Here is an 11,272-nt window from a genome sequence, read left to right as displayed (position 1 = left end):
AACATGATGTAAAAAGAGTAACTTAAAAAATGAGCGCAGACTGTTTCCCATACTTCTTCATCTTTTGGAATCAATCAAATCAATTAATTATATTTTAAGTACTTACTGTGTGCAGAGCACTGTACTAAGTGGTTGGGAGGGTAAAATATAACAAAGTTGGTAAACTCATTTCCTGCCCACAAAGGGATCACACTTTAGATGGGGAGACATATTAAAATAAATCAATAAATTACATATGTAAACATAAGTGGTTTGTGGCTGAAAGTGGGGTGACTATCAAGTGCTTGAAGGGTACAGATCCAAGTACATAGGTGATGCAGAAGGGAGAGGCAATGGGGGAAAGTATGCCTTAATCGGCAAAAGTCTCTTGGAGAAAATGTGATTTTGATAAGACTTTGAAGACAGGAAAAGTGATATTAGGTCTTAGGTGAGGAGGGAGGGAGGGAGTTCCAGGCCAGAGGGAGGACATGAACGAGGGATCAGTGGTGAGATAGATGAGATCGAGCTACAATAAATAGATTGGGATTAAAGGAGTGAAGTGTATGGGCTGGGTTGTAGTAGGAAATTACAAGATAAGGTATGATAGGGTGAGCTTTCAAGTCGATTGTAAGGCATTTCTGCTCAATGTGGAGAGGAATAGGCAACCACTGCAGGTTCTTGAGGACTGGAGAGATAAACCCTGAATTATTGTTCAGAAAAATGATCTGGGCAGCATAGTGAAGCTCAGACTGAGGTGGGAAGACCCAGGGGTCAGGAAAGTTAGCAAGGAAGCTGATGCATAGTCAAAGTGGGATATGATGTTGGTATCATTGTAGTAGCAGTTTAGATGGAGAAGAAAGGGTGGGTTCTAGTGACATTGTGCAGTTAGAGCCAACAGGATTTGATGACAGTTTGAAAATTAGGATTAAGTGGGAGAGTTGATAATGACAAGGTTGCAGGCTTGTGAGATGCAGAAGAAAGTGAGATTGTCTCTAAGGATGGGAAAGACATGGGTAGAATAGAGTTTAGGTAGGAAGATGAAAACTTCTGTTTTGTACATGTGAAGAATGAGGTGTGAGAAAATCATCCAAGTAGAAATGTCCTGAAAGCAAGAGGACATGTGAGACTACAGGAAAGGAGAAGTTCTGGGCTAGAGAGAAAGGTTTGGAAATCATCCATGTAGAGCTGATAACTGAAGCCCTGGGAGTGAATGAGTTCTCCAAGGGAGGGGGTTTAAAATGTGATGAAGGGGAACTATGTAGGAAGAATTAGAACTGTCACACCATTTTTATCAAATGAGTTAGCTGATCTTTAATTTTAACAAGTTGTCATGATAAGGATTTGCTAACCTCATCTCTTTATGTCAAGCTTCGATTTGCATCGAAAGTAATTATTAGTGGTTTTACACTATTAAGAAGAAATTGGTTTGAAATTTTAAAAGCCTTCCTATGTCTCTAAGCTTTGAGGTACAAGAAAATATGATTGGACAGTCTCTGCCCCACATAGGGCTCACGACCTCTAATTTTAAGCCTTAAGTCTACTTCAATAATATCTAAGGCTGCTGAAACAAAATTTTCTGCACACTAAAAATTGTATTAACTATCATGGTCACCTAAATTTTTTTTTGTTTCTGTAAAAAAATATGTCTTAATGATAAGTGTTTTGTCATAATGAATCAATTGTATCAATCGTGATCTGAACTCCTTATTTTTTGAAGTGTGACTCAAGAAATCAAGTATATCTCGATCGCAAGAAAGAAACAATGGAGATGATCAGGGAGATGAAGTATTTTCCAAATGAGGACATGTCAAGAGATTAGGAAGCAGCATATCTTAGTGGAAAGAGCACAGGTCTGGAGTCAGAAGACATGGGTTCTAATCCTGACTCTGCCACTTGTCTACTGTGTGACCTTGAGCAAGTCACTTAACTTATTTGTGCCTCAGTTTTATCATCTCTAAAATGACGATTAAGACTGTGAGTTCCATGTGGGACAGGGACTGTGCCCACCCCAATTATCTCATAATTACCCAGAGCTTAGCAGGCGGTTAGTAATTATTATTATTTTGTGATCGTGATTCATATACTTGGAAAGACAAAGAATGAGTGGAGACATGACAGAAGTCTATACATTTGTGATATGTGAGGGCAGAGAAAGCATGATATTGTTAATTCTTGAAAACTACAGGAACAGAACTACAGGCTTTCATTGAATCTTGATGGTGGTAATATTAAAGACTTATCAATATTGTTAATTTCTGGGCCTATGTAGGTTTTAGTCACCTAGGTCTGCTATTTGGATGCAAATTTCTTAGAGGAACAGACCATGTTGACTACCTGTTTGTTCTGCACAGTACATGAAAAATATTTTCCTTATTTAGTACCCTATAAATATTTCTTTGATAACTAAACTGTAAACTCCCTGGGGGCAGGGAACGTCTACCAACTCTGTTGTATCAGGGAAGCAGCATGCCATATTGGATTGAGCATGGGCTTGGGATTCAGAAGGTCATGGGTTGTAATCCCAGTTTTGTCGCTTGTCTGCTATGTGACCTTGGGAAAGTCACTTCACTTCTCTGGGTGTCACTTACCTCATCTGTAAAATGGGGATTGAGATTGTGAGCGCCACGTGAAACAGGGACTGTGCCCAATCTGATTTTCTTTTATCCACCCCAGTGTTTACTACAGAGTCTGGCACATAGTAAGGGCTCAACAAATACCATTCTTCTTCTTACTGTATGCTCCCAATACTTAGTGTTGTGCACACAGTAAGTGCTCAATAAATGCCATTGCTATGTAATATTTTATTTAAAAATCTAAATATATCATGTAAAAAATAAATGAGTGGTTAATGTCTGTTGGAAAGCTGTGATAGAAAGTCTTCTCTGAAACATAATCCTAATAAATATGTTTTAGGCAGCTTCAAAAGTAAAAGTAGCAATTAATATTTACTCTGAGTTGGTTGTAAATTTTAAGAAAAGTGATGGCATTAGTTGAATTTTCTAAATCGACCAAAAGTACATTAAGTTCAGTCTGATATATTTATGGAAATACATTAAATAAAAAAATCCAATCCTATCTAAAAAATATTTCTGTTTCATTATATGAGCAATGTTCGTCAATAAGAAAAGTTCAGGACCATGGAACAGATGGCATTACTGTTTTAATTCTTGATCTTTGTTCCAGTAAATCTCTTGGTTTCATTTCCTTTGCTCAAATCCTATGGCGATTCAGGGCATGATGTACAATTAAATCACAGCTTGAGAATTTCTGACATACTCGTATGTTCTCTGTTGCCCAATCTGAAAATTCTCCTTCTTTGAAATAGTCATATGTTGACATAGGTATATAAATCAAGCCTTTGAATAGATAGTACTGAGTGATAAAGTTGTAATATAAATGAATCTCTTCCTTGTTTTTGAGGCCTCTGGTTCCACATATTTCTTTGGGATTCTAAACATTTAGTTGACTTTATAATTCAGAAATTACAAGAAATCTCTTGCAGAGGTGATTTTTTTATTCAGGGAAATCATTTGAAGATATCAAAAATAAGTTATTCTTAGATGTCAATGTGATACAACAAAGCTATTTTCACAATAGTAATGTCCAGTGTAAGACATAAAAAAGCTATTCAATTGCATGGTTGGCCTGAATTTTAGGGAACCTTCGTCTCCCCACCAAAATATTTGTGGAAAAGCTCATTTTTAACTACTGCTACATGGGAATCACAGATATTTCTTTCACAGGACCAAAAAAATCATTGATATCCTCAGTTTTCTGAACAAGTGATTATTCTTTCAACATCAATTTGTCATTTCTCTGAAATGAGTAACTTTTTTCTATCCTTATTTCTGAAGATGTACATGAATCTTTGGAAATAAAAATCTCTGAAAGAAAATGGGCATATCTGGGTTACATGTGAGTTTCTGGCAGGCAGAAAACACAGCCACAGAGGAAAATTGGAATGTCCTACTTTCACAACTTTAAATAAAATTGGTCTGTTCCCACATTACAATTGGTACACTCAGTGGCAACCTAGAACTATGTGTCATTATTTGGGATCATTTATTTTCTGCAATGATAGGGGAAACAAACAGTTCATGATCTTAGGCAATTTAACAAAAATATGTTTTTAATTTGTAGGGAATAAGTCTACTAATGATGTTGAAGCAGACTCTCCCAAGCTCTTAGTACAATAGTCTGCAACAATGAGTGCTCAATAAATTCCACTGATAGATAAATTAGATAGACATAAAAACTTTGTCTATAGCTCTTTAATATTTTCAAACATCTAAAAATGTGACAGTAATGTGGAACACATTTTGCTATTTTTAGATGGGGTAGGAGATAGTCAAACGAAACATCTTCAGCAGACCTCTGAAATTTTGGAAAAAAAGAATGCATAAAAAGAGTTATATGTGAATTTAGAGTATTGCATATGAAATTAAAGATTATACGTACAGAACAGAGAACAAGCGTTCTTTCATAAAAACGTGTCAAAAATGGTTTGTTGGGCTGCATCCAACCTCCCCTCACCCTCACCCCCAAGAATATTCAATAGGAACTTCAATAGGAGTAAAATTTATTAATGGAGGGATAGTCTCTTCGCTTTTCGGGGACAGTTGCTCAAACTGCCATATCACCGTAATCACCTTTAGATTTGTCTAAAAAAATAGTCTGAAAACTGGTCACTAGCCAAAATTCATGACAGTTCAAATAAATTAGAGAAACAGGTTCCACTCTTTCACATGAACACCTACTAGATAGCCTAAAATGATAACTTGTCATTTCTTTAACAAATTTATCTCCAATAGCATTTTCTCATATTAAGTATGGCTGGCCTTGTTATTCAAACAGAATATTCCATTTTGAAATTCCAGTGCAAATGTTTGCAATTGAATATGATAAATATAAGTGGATTATTTATCATTGGGTCACAAGAAAATACCTTCCGAAAGAACTTAACTCATGGAATTTGTGCTGTCTCTCCCATTAACTTGTGATCTTCTTAAGGGAAGGGATCTTAACTCTTACTCTCAGTGCATATTTTCAGTTCCTAGAAAAGTTTTTCTCTCCTGGAATCTATAATCAATAATAAAGGAAATAGTAGCCAAGAAATATGCTGAAGATAAATGTCAGGAAGACTTGCTATGAAGAGACTGGAAAAAGTTATGAAATGTGTTGATGTAACTATTGCCACAAAAATACAAATTGTCAACTCTATGGTGTTTCCAGTGACAATGTATGGACTTGAAGCTAGACAGTGAAAAAAACAGGACAGAAAGAACATCGACTCTTTTGAAATCAGTGTTGGAGAAGGCTTTTGTGAATATCATGGACTGCCTGAAAGACAAACAAAAGGATTTTAAAGCAAATTAAACCAAAGTGGTCTTTGGAAGGCCAAATGACTCGATTTAGATTAGCATATTTTGGACACATAATCAGAAGGACTAATTCTCTGGAGAAGACACTACTGCTAGAAAGAGTCCAGGGAAAACGTGGAAGAGACAGACCAGCAGCTAGATGGACAGATATCATAATAATGATAACGGAAGAACCATATTAGAAAGGTTGTGGATTATGGCAACCTCTCTGGAGAAAGTATATCCATGGAGTTGCTTTGTTTTGGGAATAACTCAATGGCACTTTTTAATAAGAAAAGTTTATGAATCCAGGAGTTGCTCAAGTAATATTGAAAAATAACTTTATGGGATCAATTGGGGATTATTTGTGTTTTAGGAGTTAGTAATTAGTATGACTTTCTAAGCCCTAGTCTGTATTAAAAATAAGACCAATTCCTTTTATTCCTACCAAATCACCTCAACTTCCTAGAAGTGCCATTCCAGCTGCCACTTCAGGATCCAAATATTTATTTATTCATTTATCATATATTCACTTAGGTGGCTATAATGTATTCCTAAATTTTTTTATAGTCTTTGTTAGGTACTTACTAGGTGCCAGGCATTGTACTAAGTGCTGGGGTAGGTAAAGGTTAATCAGGTTGGACCCAGTCAATGTTCCACATGAGGCTCACAGTCTTAATCCCTGTTTTGCAGATGAGGGAACTGAAGCACAGAGAATTTGTGACTTCCTGAAAGTCACCCAACAGATGAGTGGAGGAGCAGAATTAGAACCCAAATCCTTCTGACTCCAAGGCCCATGCTCTATAGCCACTAGACAATTCTGTTTCTTCCCCCTCCTCTCCACCCCCACCCCCTGCAGTTAGACTGTAAACTTTCATAGAGCACTGCTAGCATTTTAACGTCTTTTGAGTGTTTCCTGGGAGTCTAGTACAGACCTCTCTATCCAATATGTGTAATAATCCTCTGATTTAGATATAAAATTAGAAATAAGGTGCTAAATTGTGACAAATTGTCACAAATTTAAGCTCTAGAAATTTAGGATTACACGAAAGACAGGTACTTAGAGAAGAATGACTCGAGTTGGCAGACAATAAAAGTGGTTATTTACAGAGGATATGGATCTCTAGCAGTCTTAAGAATAAGATAGTCAATTGTTTTCGATGGCATAGAATGATCCTTCCTAGAATATCAAAGTATAATGATGTAACAGAATGGATCAAGTGATCTCTGCAGGTCTCTTTCAACGCTACTCTTTTGGAACTGAAAGACAAACAGATTGTAGGAATATATGCAGAATTAAGTTTAAGGGTTTCAAAATTCCCTGTCTATGATGCTATGTCTTCTTGTTCCATATTGTGTCTACCTATTTAATTAGGAGAATTGCAACATAAAGGAATGGAATGGAAAAATCTGATATGTTATCAGAGAGATGGATTGGGATGGGAAGCTACCTAGTTAGAATTTGTCCCTTAGATAGAATTTTTATGATGTCTGCTAAGTACTTACTATGTGGTAGGCATTGTACCAAGCCTTGGGGTAGACTGACAAGCTTATCAGGTTGGAGACAATCCATGTCTCACACGGAGTTCACTGTCTTAATCCCCCTTGTTTTACAAATGAGGTAACTCAGGCACAGAGAAGTGAAGTGACTTGCCCTAGCTCACACAGCAGCCAAGTGGCGGAGCCGGGACCAGGATCCAGGTCCTTCTGACTCCCAGGCACATCATGAAACCTACTTCTAAGGCCCAAGAGGCTTGCCAAACTCGTTCAGAAGAAAGTCGGAGTTAGAACACGAAGGGACAAGCATCACCAAAATTACCCAATCTCTCTTGACGGTCCCTCATTTGTCAATCCTCAACCATTTCCTCCTTTCCCAGGACCATCATCAACGCCCCAAAATGACACCAACACGAACTGAAAACAAGCTGTATCCAATAAAAAAAATGCTAGGCTAATGATCAGAGTACTTTCTAAAGCTTAGGATTTCTGACATGCATGTTGGTCTTGGTGGGCACTGGCTTCACTGCATGTCATTCCCGACGGGCACATTGGTTTGGACGCATGTGCCATGTCCGACATGCATGTCAGCCTTGACACGTGTGTCTTTTCTGACATGGGGAAGTGACATTTTCTGGGGGAAGGCAGGAACGTTGCTGTTCCATCTCCTATCTTCACGTGGGCCACCTCTTCCTCCACTTGTGTCGCCAGCTCACTCCCCTCCATTGGATGTGGTTCTGAAAGGACAGCTCTCCGGAGGCCAGGTCTCTTCCCGCACCTCCAGCGAGCTCCTTCTGCAGGCAGCATCCTCAGACACGCGTTTACACACCCACCCATTCACAAAATCCAAGGACAGCCACAGCCCGCTCTGGTTACATGCGAATGAGCACACACACAACCTCAAGAGCATAAAGAATACAACCCGAGGGGATCACGTATTTTCACCTAAATGTAGCTCGATTCTTTTTTTTTTCCTCACCCCCTCTTGTCTTCCCCTGGATGAAGAGCTACAGCCATGGGCGGGGTTTAAATCATGATGGCATTTGTTAAGCGCTTACTACGTGAAAGCACTGCTCTAAGCGCTGGAGAGGAGACAAGGTGATGAGGTTGTTTTCAAAGAGATAGATTGGTACTGGCATCATGCGACCAGATCTCACTCTCACGATTTACTCAGGTTGTTTTCAAAGAGGTATATTGGTATTGGCATCATGCGACCAAAACGATTTACTCGATTTGAGCACTCCCCCTGCAAGGCAAGTAGAGGAATTCAGAAAGGGTCTTTGCCGTGTTTGGTTTTTTTCCTTTAACCATCGTTCACAGTTGCCTGCCACGGTTAAGACAGCCCCAAAGCACCACCCTTTGCGCGCTTTAAATCACAAGGAGGGAGGGAGAGGGAGAGGAGGGGATAGTCAGGGGGCAGAAGGGATAAACAATCCGATTACCGTTGCGTTCTCTGGGTAGAAAAAGGCACGAAGCCCCCTTCCTCCCAACCATGAACCTTGCGGCTGGTTTGGGAGCGAGACGTCGCCCAGCACACCCTGCTTCGTGTAGTACTGAGTGACACCAGCGCACTTGGAATCACATACATGTGAGTGTGCGTGCGAGAGGGGCCCAAAGCGCCTTCATTCACCTTTAGGCCGCTGATCGATATCCGATCGAAGTGGGGGAGGGAGGGATGCGAAGGCACAGTCGTTAGATTTTAATGGGCAAGCCTTAAAAATAGGCTCTTTGCAAATCGCGAGCGTCCAAAACTGACAAGTATAGAGTCGACTTCCTCCCCTTCCCCGCCACCCCTCCTCTCCAAAAAAAAAAAAAAAAAAGCACCACCACCACCACCCTGCTGCGGATTGTAGAAGGATTTGAGTCAGGGAGAGAAGGGGATTAGGGCGAGAGCAGTGCAAGTTAAATTGTGCTGCATATAAAAAAAAAAAAATGGGCGGATTGGTCTGTGGATGGAGAGACGGGTACCACCTTCCTTTCTAAAATAAAATCTCTCTGGCATGAAGTCACTGCCTATTTCACATCCGGTTTACCCTGGGACGGATTACTACTGTCTCGGTAAAGAGAAATCTTTTGGTCGGGGAGCTGCAGAAATTTGGGGGTTGGCCCTCCAGCCCCGAAGAGTCCATGATGGCCCGGCCCCAGTGACGGAGGGGCAGAGCTCTGGGCAGCTGAGGATTTTCTTGGGCGATTTTCTCTGGCAGACTTGGCTCCCCTCTGCTTGGCCATCCTCAGCCCCGTGGGAAAGAAGAGGAGGGAAGAGGCGCTCCTGGCCGGTCACCAGAGCCTTGGAAGGCGAGGAGAGGCAGGGGGCTTGGGGGCTGAGCGAAGCGTGCCGGCCAGCCAGGCTCCCCGGGAGAGGAGGCCCTTTCCATAGCAGGTAGGACCGAATCTTTGGCTTTTCGGGTCGAAAACCCGCAGCGATCGATGAGGCATCTTTCCCCCCCTCCAACCCCATCCCTCTTTTCAGTCCCCCCCCCCCAACCCTGGAGAGGGGTTGGACTCTGGATCCCGAAGGGAGGAAAACGGGGACATATTGCTCTGGTCGATTTTTTTGCAAGGGGAAAAATAGCCCAAAGTTGCAAGGCCGGGAAGGAAAACCTGTCTCGGGGTTGGATTCGGGGGGAAAAGCACTCTCCCACCCTTACTCTTCAGTTCCATTCAATACATTTTTTTTCTTCCTTCCTCCCCCCCTTCCCCAGATGGATGCTGCTTCGAGCCTCTGGTAGGGATTCTCTCCCATTTTGAATAGGAGAAAACTCAAGAATAGAGAAAATTCCGGGAAAGACGATGTGTGTAGGTAAAGAAGGGTTGGGGGAGGGGTTAGGAGGGGAACATAGGGTTCCTTTTAAACTGTTCTGTTTGCTTTTGCTTTTTCACGGTGGAAGAAACTTTACTTCCTTAACAAATGTAGTGCCTGCAGAGAGGTCGGTTTTTCCTCATTTTTTCAATACGAAACGAGACGGATGGCTGCATTCCACTGTCTTTATTCTCTTTCAGAACCTTTAAAAAAGTTAATAGGAATGGAGAGGTTGCTGTCATACTACAGATGTTGTTCCTTCATCTGTAGAGCTGTATTGTAATTGGTTAATATCAATGCATTTTTTACTATGAACGTTTCTGCTGCTTCAGTTTATGGTGTATTCAACTAATGTGTCTCCAAACCAGTCTCTAGTTTAGCTTAAATCCACCAGTGGGCTGGCAGATATATATCCAGATCATTTCACTATTAATTAATTAATTCTATATATCATACTTAGATATCTATATGAAATCGTTTTTTAACTGATCTGAATAATTCCTGGCGGGGAGGGGTGGGGGTGTGAACTGATGCATTTGTATTTAAAGGTACCGCTGATTAGAATGGAAAGTGCTTAATTTTTAAGGTGCTTGACAGCATTTCAATGCTTTCATCAGTTAATTTACTAGGAAATAAAGATTTAAGCATATGTGCACAATTTTTTTAAGGTAATTGCAGATCATGCCTTCCAACACACCCCAAAATATGGGCATGTTATCTGGTGAATTACATTTTGAAGATTGGCATATGCTGTAAGTTTATATAGTTACTTAAAAACAGAACATAGCCACCCACCAGCAAACCAGATTCCAACAACCAAGCAGTGGTTGCCTAAAGAAAGCGCTTTCTGTATTAAATCATAGCAAGGCAAAGCACTGATTGCTTCCAGAGCTACAAGAGCCTGCTTGTGTGGAAATATTTGCTAGCAGCAGCCAGGCGGAATGGCTGGAGATTTAAGAAGTGATGTATGTGTGTAGGTGAGTGTGTATGTGGATGTGAGTGTATGTGTTTGTGTATGTGGGCGCATGTATGTGTGACGTTTATAATCAGCACATGGCTTGATTATAAAATGTGTCCTTTAGTCTCCGAGAAGCACCAGTATGCATATTTAATGGCACACCATGGATAGAGATTCCAAACATGACTCTAGTACCTAATCAGGAGAGTTTCATTAGGTAGGAGAGGCAATCACAAATACCTCTGAGATGAAGGAACAATCAAAACACAAAGGTGAAACATGGCCCTCAAAGCAATCTTGCTACACCAAGACCCTTCCTCTGTCAAACAGTTTGGAAACTGAATTGATTATATATTCTTGGTAAGGCCAAAGGAAAAATACTCCCCAAGCCAAAGCAAGATCCAGTGACAGGAGTTCATTAGAAGGACAGGAGGTTCAATTAAATAAGAAAATTCTCAAGTTCGGCAGTGTCATCAGAAAGTGTCAAAATGCGTACATTTTTTCTAGGATGGATACACTAGGACATTTCTCAATGGAAAAAAGGGGAATGGAGAATGGCTAAGGCCATGTTTTGCTTGCTTCCAATAAGGTGTCACACCATTGTGAGGTCATTTCCTGACTTCAAAGCATTTGCCTAAACTCTTTCAGTCCTGCCTGTTTTGGTGAAAGGGATGCTGA

At 40.5% G+C, this 11,272-nt stretch overlaps 1 protein-coding gene across 1 annotated transcript in view; it reads left to right on the top strand.

The window, feature by feature from the left end:
- The first annotated feature begins 8,701 nt into the window (after positions 1–8,701).
- Positions 8,702–11,272, top strand: part of GABRA1 (gamma-aminobutyric acid type A receptor subunit alpha1) — a 51,099-nt gene continuing 48,528 nt past the window's right edge. The window contains exon 1 of the mRNA XM_029052145.2: positions 8,702–9,216. The gene's annotated coding sequence lies outside the window, so the exon portion shown is untranslated. The remainder of the gene's footprint in view (positions 9,217–11,272) is intronic.

This window comes from Ornithorhynchus anatinus, chromosome X1 (genome assembly GCF_004115215.2).
Source record: "Ornithorhynchus anatinus isolate Pmale09 chromosome X1, mOrnAna1.pri.v4, whole genome shotgun sequence".
In the NCBI taxonomy this organism is placed as follows: Eukaryota; Metazoa; Chordata; class Mammalia; order Monotremata; family Ornithorhynchidae; genus Ornithorhynchus; species Ornithorhynchus anatinus.
This window is presented reverse-complemented; position numbering and strand designations above follow the sequence as displayed.